Raw genomic sequence first — 18,558 nt, 5'->3', positions numbered from 1 at the left:
TAGCCAATTAACCCATCATCTCTGATCAGCCATGCCTTCTGCCATGAAGATTGGCTTTGAACTTGACCTTGCAGAGTATTCTTGTCTCTGGGATTATAAGGGAGTACAGGCTTTCACTATCGTTGTTCTAGAACTCGACGCTCAACTCTATTTCCATCCTTCCATCACGTGACAGGAAACCTTGATTTGGTCAATTTTGCAGCATTTAAATGTCTTAAATGAATAAAACTTGGCACACTTGGTTTTCTTTCTTTGCACCGTAACAAGGGATGATTCAGCTTCTCAAGTTCACCACCTTCAAAAATAGATAACTGGCCTTGGCTGCCTCTTCTTTGACACCAGGCCAGACAGCTTCGCCATTCGTGTCCACGATCTCAGCTTATTCTTGATGCAACACAGTTCTTGGCCTTTTCTCTCCATGGGTCCTACCTAACTAAATTCATGACACTGATGTACAGTTTCTATAGAATGGCGGTTTCACCTGCAGTCTATTCACTACTTATAGCCAGCTGCTAAGATTACTTAATCTACTTGCGTTACAGCATCTGTACAGTTTTTGAACGGCTTGCATTTCTGCAGTGCTTCTCACACACGCACTCTTCTTTTCACAGACAAAAGTTTACTCGATTCTTAACTTCGTCACCAGTTTCTATAAGGTCTATGCTTTCTCGTCAGCCAGTATTCTCAGGGTGTCACGCTCGTCTTTTGTGATGTCACCAGCTCCTCTTTTTGCTCCTTTTCAAATTCCTTCAGGGAGTTCCTCCCTCAGATTGTCGCCTCTTTGGGGATACATTTGATAAGGTTTTCTCAGTGGGTACCTTCTTTTCGAATATTCGCCGTGGTATGGTCACAACTGCTGGTGTCAGGCATGGCACAATCTCAGTCTTCCAACATACAGGAGGTAGGGGGAGGGAATTCCTGCATAGGGATGTAACTGCTCCTCTACATTCCCCACTCTGGTCAAGTCATCGACCACCTCTTCAATGGTATCCACATTTTTGGTATTTTCTCTTGAAAAAGTGCTTTTTTGGAGTCCAGATCTTCATCATCCCCCTCAGGGTGCTGATTTAACATGTTCATCCACACTCCAGGTCATGTAGCTGCACTGTCCATTCGGATTACAATAGACCCATCATCCCAGTCAATTCCTTGGGTCATTTTGCTCGGACCATCAGCAGGCCCCTTGGTGGCCCACCCGTCCTGTGAATTCTGTCCAAGCTTAAGGTCTGGTCTTTCTCTCCATCTTCTGCAGATAAGCGTTCTCAGTGCAGCCATCACCATCTGCTCCAGACGCTTTGGAGTTTCACTATCTCTCTTGCCGACATCCAGAATTCGAACATTGGACCTTCATTCCCTGTTTTCTAAATCATCTATTTTCAATGGCAGGTCATATTCTTTATCTTACATCTCCTTCATCCTTGTGTCTAGTTCATCGCCAGCACATCAGCCGTGAATTGGCTGTTCTCACGAGTTTTGACTTTCTCTTCAATTCTCTCGACTCTCCCTTTTAATTCTCTCATGGACGTGCGAAGGTCGGTCATCATGGCTTTACTTTCTTCCAGCAGTATTTTCATATCTGCGTTTGTCGTTACCGCCTCCCCTGCACATTGCTGTTGTAATTGTCACTGCACCTTCTCAGCACCTACCATTGCTAACGGCTCTCTTCGGTGCTGTTGTGAGCTAGTTATCGTCCTCTCTCAATTCATGTGTTGTCCTGTCTATTCCACCTCCTCTAGACTCCTCAGGGCTCAAGTACTCCTCATCAAACCTCCCCTGGGTGCTGCCTGCTATCAGACGTTCAGCTTACCCCTTTACCTGTGATAGACTGTCAACGCCTTGGGGTCTCGTCTCCTTCCTAAACCATGTACAATGCTCTTCTTTCTCTTATCTTTCCTTATGTTGCCCCTTTGCCAGGTAACATCAACACTCCATTGCATTGGATAAAACAGTTCCTTCCAGGCTAGGACTCCTATATGTTTAATTGTCAAGCCTCCTCTCTAGCCTAAGCTCCTCGTGCATGTCGGTGTGAGCGACAAGGTGGGGCCAGATGCAGAACGCGTTCATGTTTAGTTTCAGTGCTGAATCCAACAAAAACAACTCAACAGGGGCTGCAACCAGCGGAAGAAATTCAAGAACTAGCAACTCTTGGCTCTCACCTAGAAAGAGCAAATAGTGCTGAGTGACTCTCTTGTTCGGAACGACCTACCAATGTGCATTGAGAGATAGTGTACAATGTATGCAGACCTATAGCTACTGGTCTTCAGTCGCCACATGCCCTACACACCATTGTGTAAGAGAGAGGACTACATAGCACAACCTATATAAAGCAGCAGCTGATGAGATAAACAGGAACTCCATTCATCTCTGATCATGAAATAAAAGCAGAGGGGCACATCTCATGCCCACGATCAGGGACTATAGTTCTTAAAGTGGAAGGAGGTTGGCATCTATTAGGCCAGTGTGATGGGCAAGGTCCCTCATGTGACAGGCGTTGTTCTAGTGACCAATGCCCCTAGAAGCAGGATAAGCAAGATGCTGGACAAAGGCCAGCCAGAGTATTGAAATGGAGGGCAAGATATGAAGAGTGTGAAATAACAGGTGTATTCAGCGTGGGAGACTTGGCTCCGCAGGCAGATAGCATATGTGTGCTGTTACTAGTAGGTTGGGGCTTCTGGGAATATCTTTCCCCAAAGTCCAAAGATCTTTTTTTAAAGTTGTTCTTTGACTTTGCACTACTTTGTGGCAGAACACCCTGGGATTTGCAACTGGCTTAATGTGTCTCCTGTGATTCGTCGCCAGCAGGTCAGTCGTCAGTTTCATATTCACAAACAATGTGTATTTTCATGCAGAAGTTTCACTTCCCTACTGGCAAATGTGTCAGGCAAATCGTGTTGTGTCTTTATCTTACAGTGCTCTGTTTTATCATAACGAAAATCGCATATTACCGCCTGCGACCCCAGAGCTGGCACACCTCTGGAGTTGTCCTCTTCAATGTGCCCTTCTCCAACAGGAACCACACACCTCTAGCATTTCAGACACAGTTGGCAAGGCCACTCCTAGATCTTCGCTTCTAACAGATAATCAGGTTGTTTTTTTAAGTTATTGTAGATACGAATGTTAAGGTAGCAACCGATTCTTACAGTGGTACTGACTTTGTGCACTCACCAGTGCCAAGGACGAGGTATCTCGTCCTTGGGATTACCTCCCCAGTGCCAAGGACGAGATAGCTCGTCCTTGGCACTTAAGGGGTTAATGAAGGAGAAAATGTCAGAAGGCTTTGCATGGTGAAATACTGAAATCACCAAAAAAGGCCTTGACACTGGGGGGGGGGACCCATGGCAGTCAAAAGGCGCACTGTGATCTGCAGGTCTAGCCAGCACCATCCAGGCCCTTGTGAACTTTAGAGGGAATGATATGTGAAAGCATGTGTTCTTTGCATGTGTGCTTCTTCCACAACGGAACCATGCCGTGTTATGTTCCATCCGTGTTCTGTGCTTTTATATTGCACCAAAGGGTTTGGAGTCCATACACTTGGTCGTGAAGTGCCATACAGTGACGCCGCTCCGGAATCGAGCTCCTAAGTCTTCTGGGGGAAAATAGTAATCAGGGTAAGAGCAGAGGATGGGAAGGCGGGAAAATGGATAGGGATAGTGTTACAGGAACACCCCTGTAGACTTCCAATTAGAAAAGGAAGATGTAATACTCCCAGCCAACCACTAGATGGCTGACTATGCACAGCATGGGGCTACGCAAATTCACAAGCTACAGAAAGAATGTTACAAAAACACAAAGGTGGGCTGGTTGATGCAAGCTTGGATGGAAGAAATGTGTTAGCATCGGTGCATGGCAGTCTAAATAGCTGGGCCAGATGTATCCTGCTGTCTGTGTGAGCTGATGTCATGAGAGGTTGCTTGGAGTCTGTGTGAGCTGATGTCATGAGAGGATGCTTGGAGTCTGTGTGAGCTGATGTCATGAGAGGATGCTTGGGAGTCTGTGCTGATGTGAGTATGTTTGGAGTGTGTGTGGAATGTTTGTATTTGTTTGGATTGGATTGTATTTGATTTGATTGGATGTTCCACCCAGGGCAGTTGGAACTATGTAGCCTGGTTGGTGGGAGCCAGTGGGTTCATCTCCCTATCCTAGCTCCTGATCTTAATGGATGTATACCTGATGTCTTGACCTCCAGATGCAGCGACAGAACAGGACATACCATTAAATGGCACCTGGATTTCCCTGTTAACAAAGGCCCTGTAATTACTAACATTAAGCATTTCACTGTCAGAACCTGCATTCATATCCATATTGTGATGCAGGGAGTGATTGGAAGGGTATCAAGGGAACTGGTGAACACTCATTCTCACAGCAGTCCTTAAGTGGGTACTTTCGGAGTTAACGGGCAGTTTGCTGCGCTTCACCAGAAAAGTCTCATTGGAATGTGTAAAGAAGTTAGATGCCCCCACGCATTTAAATGTGCCCCCTCCCACATTCTCTGAAGTTAGTGCTGACCCCAACATTTGACCATTTGAAGGGTTAGCCGCTCCACCCCCAAAATCTTAACCTAGATGCACCCCTGGAAGAGGCTGATGGGCGCACTTGCTGTTGGCAGAAAGGTGAAGAGGGAAGCCGTTCCTGAACCTGGCGGCATTAAAGTTTGACTGTGTTTGTGCAGATGCAGCAAAATGTACTTGCACAAACGCAGTCAAACTTTAAAGCTGCTACTTTCAAAACTTCCATCGCCCCTCTGCCTCAGCAAAATTAAATGCTCCCATCGGCCCCCCTCCCCACGGATGTGAGCCAGCTTATAACCACCTTCCCCGTCCCCACGGATGCGAGCCAGCTTATAACCACCTTCCCCGTCCCCACGGATGCGAGCCAGCTTATAACCACCTTCCCCGTCCCCACGGATGCGAGCCAGCTTATAACCACCTTATGTGTACTTTGACATCCGAGGGTAGGGGCTTATTTGCGCACTTTCTTTTTCTTCGGCATATGTGTTATGTGGCTAGAATAGCATTTTGGTGCAGTCAGTCTAGTTACTTATAACTGTGGCATAACCTTATATATTTTTTTACTTTTTTTTAAATGGGCAAATATAATAAAGTAGACATGGCATCTGTGATTACATGGCTACACAGCCATTTTGGTGCAGCCAGTCTAGCCATTTATCACTGTGGCATGACCTCATATGTACAAGTGTTTACTTTTTTATCTCAAGAATATTTTTTAAAGGTTGCTGTCCATGGCATGTAGAAATTATCAAAGCAACCAAATGTGTATGTTGTGTTTAAATCCAATAACATTTTCATTTGTAATGGCATATTGCGCTTTAAAATGTACCATTTGATAATTGGTCCCCACACCAGACGGCCCTTGGGGGTAGAACAGAGGGGATGGAGCCTTCAAGTTAGCTCCGCCCTGTTTTTTAAATGGCCCCTCCCATTACCAGTTAGCCCCCCCCCCTCCGCCTGAAATGTAGGTGTCGTTGCGCCCCTGGTTGTATTCTCAAGAAGTTGTCTCCAAGGCAGATGTTGATGAATGCTCAGTTAGTACATGGGGTGCTTTGGGGTGTGTGATAGGCGGGGGTTATGGTCAGGACATCCTAGAAGACTAAGATGGCTTAACTGCTGCAGTGAAGAGGGGCCTAGCCAAGAATGGTTTGTGTATCAGGAAAATGTTGAGGGTAAGCAAAAGGCAGAGGAGTGGGATGGTCAAAACTAATATTGTAAAATTTGATAAGCCTGGCACCATGATGTGGAAAGGGTTATAGCTGAGCATATGTTCCCTGTTTTCTGTAATGCACCCCCAATCAAACAGATGCCAGAATTTTGAGTGAGATTCTTCAGTTGTGAGCCGCTGTAATGAAATAGGCAACAGGTAGGGAAGAGGTGGCGGTCCTAGTTGCCAACATAAGAGACTTACATTTCATATATATAATTAAGACACTGCTCGCGCAGTATCAACCTATATTACAGCTTTCCAGAAACGTCTCAACCGTCTTTCTCGAATGTGGAACATCAACAGAGTTAACATAAGAAAACATGACATCACAGGATGGGTGGAATTCTACTGCAAGTAGAATTCCACCCAGGTCATCATTATAACACTTCTCCCCCCTTATTCAACTAAAGAACCATCACACAGTTCATTCACATGCACACACGCACACACACACCTGAGGAACTAACTAAGGAAGATGAGCTGAAGAGGATAAGGGAAAGGAGAATTAGAGGAAAACACAGGATGGGAGGTGCTACTAAACCACAGCACCCAAAACAAACTCCTTGTACTTTGAAGGAACCTTCCTCTCCCTGCCAGAGCGAGTATGAGTAGAAACAGATTCAGCAGCCCCGGATGCGGACACCTGACTCTCGTCCACCGGAAGACTACTGGCAGCAGAATCAGACACAGAGATGGGAACGGAATGTACTTCAGCACCCGGGCAATCAAGAGCCGCCGCAGAGACCACAGGCTGTAATTCAACTGGTCCCTCCCGAGCTGCTGAAGCTTCTAAGGGACCATCACAACCCACCAAAACACCTCCTGAATTGTCACCAGGCACACTGGGCTCACCACCCGCAGAAACCCCTGTCTCCTTATCCAGTACCACCACACGTCTAAGACTCCATGTGGATCCGTCATCAAGTTTCACATAGCCACGACCACGCTTAACCACCTTGCGAGGATTTAAGTACTTGCTGTGACCCTTGGCCACAAACTTGGGATTCTTGACCTGAACCCAATCACCAACCTTCACAGGAAGGGGGTTCCTGCGGGCCAGCTGTTCATTCAAGAAACGTTCTTGCTTACTGTGAACTCAATCCAATACTGCTTGCATGTCTACCTGACTCTGAACACCGCAACCCAGGGCTGGCACTCTCAACTTGGAGCCAGGTTTCCTCCCCCGCATCAACTCAAAGGGAGAATGACCAGTGACAAGAGAAGGGGTAAGTCTGTATGCTTTAAGAGATTCCGACACCACCTTTCCCCACGGAAGACCATTAGCAAAGGCCAACTGGATGGCTCCTTTGATAAAACGGTTCATACGCTCCACCAACCCATTGGCTTGTGGGTTCTACAGTGCAACTCTGTGATGGCGAATGCCCAGATCACTCAAATAATTCTGCATGTACTCTGACACAAACTGTGAGCCATTGTCAGTCACCAAACCTGCAGGAACACCATCCCTGTCAAACTCCGCAGAGAGGAAATCAACCACTTTCTCAGCGGTAACCGTAGACAAAGCTGTGGCCTCTACCCACCTCGACATGTAATCTACCATAACAACAATAAATCTCAGACCTCCCCCCAATGAATCAATGGGGCCCATTATATCAAGTGCTACCTTGGACCACACTTCGCTGGGTAATTCCACTGGATAGATAGGTTGAGCAGTAGGAGCTTTGCTCTTGTCACTATTGGAACAGGCTGCACAATCTTTCACCACATCCTCCACATCCGCATCCATTCCAGGCCACCAATAATCTTCCCTGAGCCTTCTTTTGGTCATGGATATGCCTATGTGCCCCTTATGGGCCAAATCGACAAGTTTCCCTCTAAGTGAACGAGGAGGAACCAACCGTAAACCTCTGGCCACACCCCATGGACCCACAGACAATTCTTCCCACACATGCCCATCGGATTTTGACAACTCAGACCCAACAACTGCACTGCTGAGCACCGTCTTCATTTCCAACAACTCAGGATCAGTTGCACATTGCGCACTCCACTCCAACTCTGACACTGCGGGCACTACACTAGCCACCAGGATACACTCCTCCCCCTCCACCAGTTTTAACTCAACATCATCAAGCGATCTCGGAATGCGCGACAGACAATCCGCCACCGCATTTCTGGTTCCCGCAACAAACTCAACTTTGAAATTATACTCGGCCATGTCTGCCATCCAACTCATGATCCGCGTAGAGGCATGAGACAAACCTCTAGTCGTCAACAAATACACTAAAGGCTTGTGATCTGTGCGTAGGGTGTACTCAACTCCCCACAGGAAGGTTCTGAAATATTTGGATGCCCACACAGCAGCAAGGGCCTCTCTTTCAATGACAGCATACCTGCCTTCAGCCTCTCTAAGTACTCTGGAAGCAAAGGCAATAGGTCGCAGTTCGCCCTCTACTTTCTGCTCCAGAATGGCGCCTATACCATATTCACTCGCATCCACTGTGAGAATTGTTTTCCTGGCCGGGGAGAAGGACCCTAAAGACGGGGCCTGTTCAATTCCCTCCTTCAATTTGATAAATTCTGCCTGACACTGATCCGACCATGCGAAATGCACACCTTTCTTCAGTAATGACCTCATACTGACAGTCTTGTCGGCATATGAAGGCACAAACCTGCTGTAATACTCGGCGAGACCCATAAAGGATCTCAACTGGTCCTTGTTTACCAGGGCTGCTGCATCACTCAATGTCCTCACCAATTCTGCCTTAGGGTGAATACCATTTGCATCCAAAGAATGCCCCAGATAAGTCACGCAAGGAACGCCCACCTTGCATTTACTAAGCTTTACAGTGAGACCACAATCCTTCAGAACTCCCATCACCTCCAAAACCCTGCAATCATGCTCTGTCTGTGACCTACCCCACACAATGATGTCATCCTGGAAACATTCCACACCCTTAATGGCCCCAAAGAGTTTCTGCATAATCCTCTGAAAAACAGCAGCAGCAGAGGCCAATCCGAAGGGCATTCTACAAAAACGGAATGCACCAAAAGGGCTTACAAAAGAGGTTAGTGGGCGAGATTCTTTGTGCAGGTCTATCTGATGATATGCAGACGAAAGGTCAAAGGTCGAAAAACATGACGCCCCAGACACTAATGAAAGCATCTCATTGATATTAGGTAGAGGGTGTCTGTCAACCCAAATGCACGAATTGAGATCTCTGAGGTCTACACACATTCTCAATCCTCCATCACCCTTCCGTGCCAACACTACCGTGGCCAACCATTCTGAACACTCCACTTCTTCTATGACTCCTGATTCCTTGAGTTTGCGTAATTCATCCTTCAATGCATCACAGGCCATGATGGGAACTCTTCTGACTTTGTGAACAACAGGTACTGAACCTCTCTTGAGAACTATTTTGAGTGCAAAACCCATCAATTTGCCCAACTCAGAGGTGAAAACAGAGGGAAATCTATTCTCCAGGATTTCTGCTTTTATCCCCCCAGACCACACATTGCAGTTGTTCCCTTCAGTTACGCTCATCACAGGAACAGGTTTTCCTCGTCTGATAAGTAGCTCCAGGGCAGCTTGCTCCTCCCACCCCAGAACCGGGTCACCCTTGTGGGCCACATACAGCTTACCCTTAGTCGTTCTACCTTGAAACTCTATACTAGCCCATTCAAAACCCAGTACCTTAATGGGCAGCCGTCCATAGGCATATGGGTTTATGTCAGGAGAGGACAAATCGGAAACTCTTTTGTGGAACTTGGATTCATATAGCTCAGTGGATATCATAGTGTATGGGGACCCTGTATCCACCATCATCTCCAACGAGACCCCATTGACCACGAGGTTTGCCCACGCTCTCTTCTTGCAACTCCCCACACTCAGCATAGAACCTTCCAGTACTCTCCTCTCACCATCACCAGAACAACCCATGTAGCCCACTACCGTCACATCATCATCATCATCATGAATGTCCATCATGTTCACCGAGTCCTTAATGGAGACAATACTCCTACACATGCGGGCATAGTGTCCTTTAGTTTTGCATTTCCTGCAGTCCACATTGGCAGCAGGACATCCCCTCACACCCGCAGCATGGCCACGCCACCCACAATTCCTGCACAGGTCCTTCGAGGAAGACCCTGCTCTGGTTTCCTTATTCTTCCCTTTGACTTCCGTAGACTTGCGCGGAATGACTGCATGCACAGTTTCTCCCTTATCAGCCATGACCCTCATACTTTTCCTGGACTCTTCAATGGCACGGGCTATCTCTATGACCTTATCAAGGGGTGGATCTTTCTCTATCCATAGTCTCTCTCTAACACGCACATCACAAGTCCGCATCATTACTTGATCCCGAATGTATTCGTCAATGGTGCCTGTGAATTTACAAGTTGCTATCAAAGTGCGTAGAGCAGTCACAAAGGTATCAATGCCTTCACTGGAACCTTGAGCTCTCGAGAAGAAATGATATCTTTCGAGTACCACGTCGGCTCTCTTGCCAAACCTCGCTTCCAACTTGCCTAGGGCTGTCTCATAAACTAATACCACTCCTGGTTGAGCATCACCCCCTTCAGCTCCTTCCGCGGGGGCAACGAGGGCAGCATGCACATTAGGGCCAGGAAGGTGCCTGAACAATCTGAGTCCTTCAGTGCCCAAACAATTGAGTAGAGCAGCCTCTTTTTCATCATCTGTGAATTTGGCACCCCCAGCTGCCCTTAGGTAAACTTTGAATGTCTCAACCCATAGATCCCATACAATTGCCGGTTCACCAGGACTGGCTAGAAAAGCTGGAGGCGGACGTGCATTGTTGTGCTGCATGTTGTAAGGGAAGCAACTGGCTGCAGTTAGTTGGCCTAGGCGTGGCTCAAGGCGTTTAATCACAGTTCAATAACTGCAGATCCTGTGGAGATGGACAGCTGGAAAACTTGTTTGAATGGCACACGACAGTCACAGGTTTAACACTCTCGAAGAATAGGCAGCTGAAAACTTGTTTGAATGGCACCACGGCAGCCACAGTGTTAATGCTCTAGTTGGGATGAAAGGCACACCCCTTCAGCACTCTTCCCCGTATTGCTGCACAATTTCCTTGACACGGCAGCACAGGGTTAACACTGCTCCTTGAATGAAGGGGGACACCCCTTGACACGCCTCCTGCTACTGCTGCATGAGGTCCTTGACCGGCAGCACAGGGTTAATACTGTGCTCGGATGAAGGGTAACGCCCCTTCAATACTCCTCCCACTGCCGTAGCACGGACAGTTCCTGTGTGAGCGCTGACTTCCTCCCTGGAGCCTGAGGCTGCGGCCGCGGTGTGCGTGAGCCTCAACTGCCGGTTGCCGGATCTTCGGTTCGTCGCGTCTGCACCTCGGCTCCCAGCTGCACTTCACTCTCGGTCGTGGAGGAGCGCGGCTCCACCCCCCGACAGGCCGTGGACACAGGGCACTCGCTGCCTGCAGACTCGCTGCTGTCGCCGCAACGGTTGGCTCCGGCTGGGTGGGGTGGCCTGCCGTCCCTTTCCCGCTACCCGGAATCCCTCGGCTTTGGGGTCGTTGAGAGGGCGCGGAGAAGGCAGCGTTACGTGCTGGCAGGGGGGAAAAGGTTGGCAGGGCCCCTCACCTGTTGTCGTTGCGGTGGGGCACTGCACTCAACCCAGTCTTGGGAGCGCAAGCCAGGCAGCCATCGGTCCTCGTTGCCAACGAGCAGGAGGGACGTCCTCTCTTCCTCCCAGGACACCGGCTGCAAATTGGGAAGTTCGCACGCAATCCCAGCTGATCGCAAACCGCGGGCAGCGCCGGTGGGAAGGAAACCTCACTCTTGAGGGACGCGCAGCTTTTCAGGCAGGCTAACAGGCAACCGCTGGGTCAGATTAGGCTACGTGGGTTAGGGAGGCTGGTTGCTCTTGTCGCCAGTGTAGGAAAGAAGCAGACAGGGAGTAGATAGAGCTTCTTTATTGGCAACCAGCCTCAGCCCAGCAGTATCAACCTATATTACAGCTTTCCAGAATCGTCTCAACCGTCTTTCTCGAATGTGGAACATCAACAGAGTTAACATAAGAAAACATGACATCACAGGATGGGTGATGTAGAATTCCACCCAAGTCATCATTATAACAGTGTGTTTAAGCAAACAGTTCAATGATGATTAAATGGATTTCTAAACACCAAACTACCAAGTATGCAACATTAGCATTACTGCTATTTGCACCACAGGAATAAATAAAGAGTGCTAGATAACGGCATCTGAGCACAAAATTTGCCTGCAGAAATAATGGCTCGCGACAGGCACCCCCGTGCAATGTACACCTGGAAACAATGTAGGAAGATACCAGATAAACCCAAGAGCTAGCCGAAAATTAGATTAATAACCATACGTATCAAGCAAACCAGCAGCACTACATCAGATCATTAAGTGCGACCAAGCAAACCTATGCCCCGCCTCAGATATAATGCAAAGTACAGCTTCAGTCTTATCTGTCTTCCTGCTCTAAATCAACTAGGCTAGTTCTTAAATACTTGTTCACTCTTCCTGTCCCTCACTATCAGTTAAGCAAATGTAGGTCTTTCAGATTTCCAGTACACATTATACACTCTTCCAATATATAATATTTTACCGTACACTCCTCACCCACAGTCCGTAAAACACACCATCCTGTATGTGGCCGACCGAGATTGACAGCCACAACTCCCCCTATGTCTTAGGTCTTATTGTTGCAACTACCTTCACCTTTTTAAACAGCCAACCCTTGTCTCTGACATCCGCCTCATCACGAGTTGGGCTGTAGCCCTTAAATGCGGTGGTAACGGTATTTCCGCCGCATTTAAGGGCCTATCACGAGTTGGGCGATAAATGGGCTGTTTTACCTACAGCCTTTCTCTGGAGGTGAAAATCCCCTGTTTTCAGTTGTATTACCGCCGGCTGTATTAGCTCCCATAATTAGCGCTGAAAATGCCCCATTGAATCCAATGGACCCAGTGGGGAATGGGAATTTACCATTAACACCCAACCCGTGATCCGGCGGTAATATCGCCGGACCGGTCGGTGCTAGGGCTATTACAGTCGGGTGGCATTACACCCGGGATACAGCCCAACTCGTGATGAGGCCCACATTATTTAGATCCTGGCGTTTGTCTTGGGAACAGTTGAACATTTTTTTATTTATTTCATGTATATAGCGCCCAGACCCAGAGGTATCGACGCCCTTGTACAGGTCTATGAAACACAGTCAAAAGCATAGATAACAGTATCCAACATAAGCTGGCAAATAAGCCTCCACATGTCAAGGGAATCCCTGGGGCACATCACCAGCTCATCACACACCCATCCACTCACTGCTACTAGTACTACTTACTGAGCCACAAGGAACTGACTTTGCAGCAATTTTGCTTAGTAATGCAGGCATCATAGAATGCTCGCTACAGGTCACAGAGTCTCCATACAGCCCACTGCTTTACCATAACTTATACTGCTCTCACATGTTGAAGGTTGTCGTCCCCATCTACCACATCCCTTGTGTTTACCCCCTGCAGACCACAGTCCAGATATCATTATTATTGTTATTATTATTTATTTCTATTTAGTTCAAAATGAACTTTCACAACAATATTAGAATATACATTCATGACAATGCATTGGCAATACATCATATATCAATCATACATTATGTATTAATACATAGATATGTCAATGCATCACTCAAACACCTAAAGTAGAGCATTTTACAATGTTATAAGTTAATTCATTCACCCGAAAACACATATGATCATAAAAAATAAGTAAAAACCTCATTATCACTGCAAGGATTTGTCTTATTGCCCATAAATACCAACATTCTCTCCATAGTATATCAACCATTAGTGCCATAAAGGTACTCCATATCTCTGCACCACGCTCTATACAGGGCAATGTGTGTCGACCCATTTTTCGTGTTTAAACAATAAGACCAGCATTTTGGGGGTTTCATCGACTCATAATCATGGGTCAAATGACCTAATAAGGTCATGTAAAGGGGGCCCAATTTGGGACATTCCGTGAGTAGGTGTCTTACCGTTTCGATGGTTGTAGGAATCGCACATACTCTACACAATCTACCCTCATTAGCGATGTTCCATTGCTCACCACGAATGGCTCTCACAGGGAGCCGATTCATGCGCATTTATAATCTAAACCTGTGCACTGCCGGATCGGGGCAGCAAAGCAAATGACCTTGTGCTCTCATATAATTGTGCACAACTTGATCAACCAGACTATAACCTTGTAGTGTCTGTAAGTGTTCGTAGTTGTTGATCCAGTGCCGTTTTATCAAACGGCGTGTAAAAGCGCCTTTTAATGTCTGAAAATTCGAACACCGCCTGAAATCTGGTTTCAGTCAAGCATGCAGAACAGGCCTTTTACCAATCTCATGAACCTGTTGTCTTTTCCAGTTTCACGATTTAAACAATAATTTGAGCCTAGCTTGGTTAATAAGGGATGTAAGGGAGATGCTTTAGATTTCAAGAAGAGGTCCCCTCTGCCTTTATTTACAGGAGATTTTAGCGATACAAGGCCTAATTCAAGCCATATATATTCAGTGCAGGCAGATGGAGGCAACCCCCAGTACACAACGCCAAAAAAAAACCTCCAAGCACTTTTAGCCAGTCTAAATCATGCATCTCCAACGCTTCCAACCCATATAAAATGACAGGCCAAAACCCCTGTTTATAGAAAGCAAGAATGCCTCCCAACGAGAACCCAGCATTTTGGTGTGCAAATCTACGCACCTTAAGAGAAATGTGTTTGGCTCGACGAGATGGTTCCATGTAATAAAGTTGCCGCAAAAATTCGCATTTTTAAAAAGAATCGCGGCAAAAAGGCCATGGTGTGGCCCCCGCAATCCATGCAATGGATGCGGGGGACGCCCCTGCAACCGCTGCTCTCCTTGTGTGATATAATAGAAACACTTTTACTGTATCACAACACTGCCTTTTTGCCGCGATTTATTGTAAAAACTGCAATTTCTCAGCAACCAAAACGGGCTGCCTTTTACACCCCTCTTGGCCAATGTCTGGTGAATTACATACCCGTCTATAATAACCTTTTGCATAAGCCATGTCTCCTGAAGCGTAAATACCAGGAACCTGGCTAGGCTATCCAATGATGGCCCCTTCTGTAAGAAGTGCGACTGGCCACGAGTGTTCCATGAAGTCACCTCAAAATAGCAGTAGTATACTAAGCCACTCTGTGGACAAGCTTCAATGACAGAGAGTTTTATGTGGTCATTTTTGTGCAGAGTAAAATCCGTTTACCAGGGGCGTTGCTAGGGGGGGGCTAAGGGGGCTATAGCCCCTGATCTTTTGGTTGTAGCCCCGGATAGAATCTCAGGAGCTACAGCCAAAAGGCTTGCTAGCCCCCAGTCCCAACAGTTCTGACATCAGCTTAGCCCCGGGTCTTTTCCAGACCTAGCAACTCCCCTGCCGTTTACTATACCATAACAACCTTACATGTAGAGTTGCGAAGACTCAAAAGAATACTGCGTCTGACTATACTTCAAGGTCATCCGGGTGACGTATTAGGTTGCCCAATGCGATGAATGTGCTTATTAAGATGGGTGACGGGATGAAGAGCTCCACTACTTCATCTTATGCACAGCAAGTTGTCCAAAGATGTGTTTTTCTTCTTAACCTTTGTGGTAATGGACTCTAATGAGAAACGGTTGCTCGAAAAATCCTGGAGAGAATTTTGTTGGTCGACATTTTACATATTATTAATTTAATGCGCACATATAAAAGCAATGAAAACCAGACTGTTTGCTTAAAACTTGACACACACCGCCTCTAAGGCCCTTAACTAGCCACCGCTAGATGTATAATGTCAAACAAATGTATCCGATTGACTTTTAACTATGTGTTTCCTGAGTCAAACAACTGTATCCTATTGATATTGAATCGTGATATGCAGCTCAACATGTAACCCTGTGCTGCACTATCACACTGTTCATGACAACTCACTGAGATGCATGAAATCCTAGCCACACTGCCTCATTTTCAGTCTGCAGGTTTTGCATTATTGCTTGTGACCAAGTGTAAATCCTACCTGTTATGGACGCTTGGCCCACCTCACAAGGTACTCTAAGGTCGGAGGTGGGGCAGGTAGTTGCTCTCCTGACATGCCCACTCTGTGTGCACCTCAGACCAGTAGCTGACTGCATGATAGCTGCCCAGTTCTCTTCTTTTATGAAGTTATCTAGAGATTGTATCACCTCACTCAGGTGATACTGCGAAAGCATTCCTTGGCATGGCTTACCTATGGATAGAGCTTGCGCCAGGGAAGTGTTATGGGAATTCCAAGCCCCATATGGGTCCACACTGGTTCCTGCTTTTCTTTTATTGCATTAATTTGCTTGAACCGTCCATAAAACAGGTCTCCCTGATGCATAAGTAATATGCTTGGTGCCATTGGGTTCTTTTTCTTCTCTTTAAGATGCACTTCAGAACTCACCTTCTTCCCTCTTCCATTCTGGGTAGAAGCTCAACTTCCTATTACTTCAAGTGGTCTGGAACTGTGTATAATTTAAAAAATACATGACATGTGGGACTCTACATGCCATGTCTAACCTGTGAACACCTTTGATTTGCCATATCTTTTGACCCCAAGTAGACCATAGATGGACAGTCTCCTGCCATGGTTGTTCAGTCATGTTTGAAAAGTATTCTCTGTCAAAAATGACTGAATCTGCAACATACATGTGTTGTGCATTATGTGGCTCTTGAGGGAATTTATACTGATTTTCAAACATGTAATCTCCTGCTTGGTATGTCTCAGTGAAATATATGGGAACTGTGCTTGGAATTCAGGACTATCAGTTTGAAAAGGCACTGCACAGTGTTCCCAGAAAGTGTATTTGGGCCACAGGATGGGCTCACGTTTGACAAGTAGAAAGGCATTGTAATATCACACATAACACACATGGGACATGAAAGATCTCCAACATGGCTCAATTTCATATGTAGTTGTAATGAGATACAGCAAGAGCCCACCGGCTAACATACATCAAACTTATCAACTGACTTTCCTTTGCATCTTGCTCTTTGCCTTCCATGTTCCATGTTCCATGTTCCACATTCCACGCTCAAGGCAGCATGGAATGTGAGACCTGGAACATAGAATGCTACACACTTCCTTTCTTTACACACTAAGGAAAATTACATAGGCAATACATTCTAACTAACACATTGCAAGGAATTTGCAAACATAGCAAATTGCTCAAAGAACTCTAGACCTATTAGTGGTTATAAACGATAATGTACAGGACTGGAGTTGCATCAAAATAACCGAAAATTAAATGAGAAAGTACAGAGTGAATTAGAGGTAAAGGGAAATCCAGGTTTATTCCTGGAACAATTAATACAACATAGCATAGGTAAATGAGTATATACATGACTCCATTACTGAACCTGGTGTTTCATGACACAGTATAGAAAATTAAGGTTTGGAGGAACCACCTTATGTGTGTAAGTCTTTCAACTCACATGATCTCTCAGATATAAGGGATTACCACAAACCCGTTTCAAGCGATTTACACCAACCCTTTTCTCACTTGATTTCTGCTCCTCAGGCCTGAGGTCCATCTCTCCATTTACACTTTCTCTTGTGGTATTGATAATCTTGTGTATGCCCTTCGCACACTCTGTGCACATTCCACATCCTGCCATCCGAAACTCAGACTGCTCCATGCAACCTTTCTAACACTTGTATAGGCTCTGACCAATCCACACATCTTCCTGCACCCGAGTGGGGAAGTTTTATCCTTACCCAGTCACCCACTTTCACACAGCATGTTTTGACCGCCTTCCTAACATCAAAACAGAGCTTGTTATTTAACTGTCTGTCAGTAATATTCTTCTCTACCATTTTAAAATCAACATCCTTTTTACAAGCTCTACCCATCAATGAAAGGCAAACCCTCGTATTGGGCTTTCTTCCACTCAGCATTTCGAATGGGGAAATACCTGTGGTGGCATGGGGTGTGAACCCATGTGCAACTACTGTCTCCTCAACACCTTTCTTCCAATCTTTATTCTCTGCAATGGCACCCTTAATACTATTTTTATGACCCTATTGAATCTTTCAATAATTCCATTAGTCTCGGGATGATAGATAGAGCTGGTGTTGTGCTCTACACCATTTTCTTTAAGAAACGCTTTCATTTCCTCCGAGACTAACTGTACGCCATTATCGGTAATAATGGTTGTGGGATAACCTTCCCTTTTAAAAATGGCTTCCAAAAAAGCAATGATGTCTTGAGAACATATATTCTGTACCCATGAAATCTCCACCCATCTACACAACATATCAATCAAAACTATACAAAACTGCAGAACACCTTGACTTTTCACAGGACTCACAATGTCTAAACCTACACGCTCCCAAGACATGGTTGGAATGGACATTACTGTCATGGGTTAAATTCCCAAGGTAGTCCCTTTTGTGGAGTCTTCACACCCTCAACAATTTCTAATGAGTCTCTCTACCTGTAAGTCCATCCCAGGCCACCAGTAATCCTTCCTTATGAGTTGTTTGGTTTTTGTCATACCTTGGTGTACTTCGTGAGCTATTGCTAGAATCTTCTTCCTCACGCCCAGCGGTGGAAAAAACTTGTCTCCCCTCAAAACCATGCCTCTGTTTTTTAATAGTTCATCAAAAACATCACTGACTGCTCTGGCATGCTCCCTTTCCTAATCTCAGTCCCTTTCACATCACCTTGGATACATTCTTTTGCATACCTGAGTACTTCATCTGCAGCTGTAGCTTCCTCCCACTCTTTCTCTGACACAACCTCCAGATTGACATTTAAAATCTGCTCCTCATCACTTTCATCATCATCGTCACTCTCAA

This window comes from Ambystoma mexicanum, chromosome 13 (assembly GCF_040938575.1).
Source record: "Ambystoma mexicanum isolate Mex_15411 chromosome 13, UKY_AmexF1_1, whole genome shotgun sequence".
In the NCBI taxonomy this organism is placed as follows: domain Eukaryota; kingdom Metazoa; phylum Chordata; class Amphibia; order Caudata; family Ambystomatidae; genus Ambystoma; species Ambystoma mexicanum.
Note: the sequence above shows the minus strand (reverse complement) of the source record.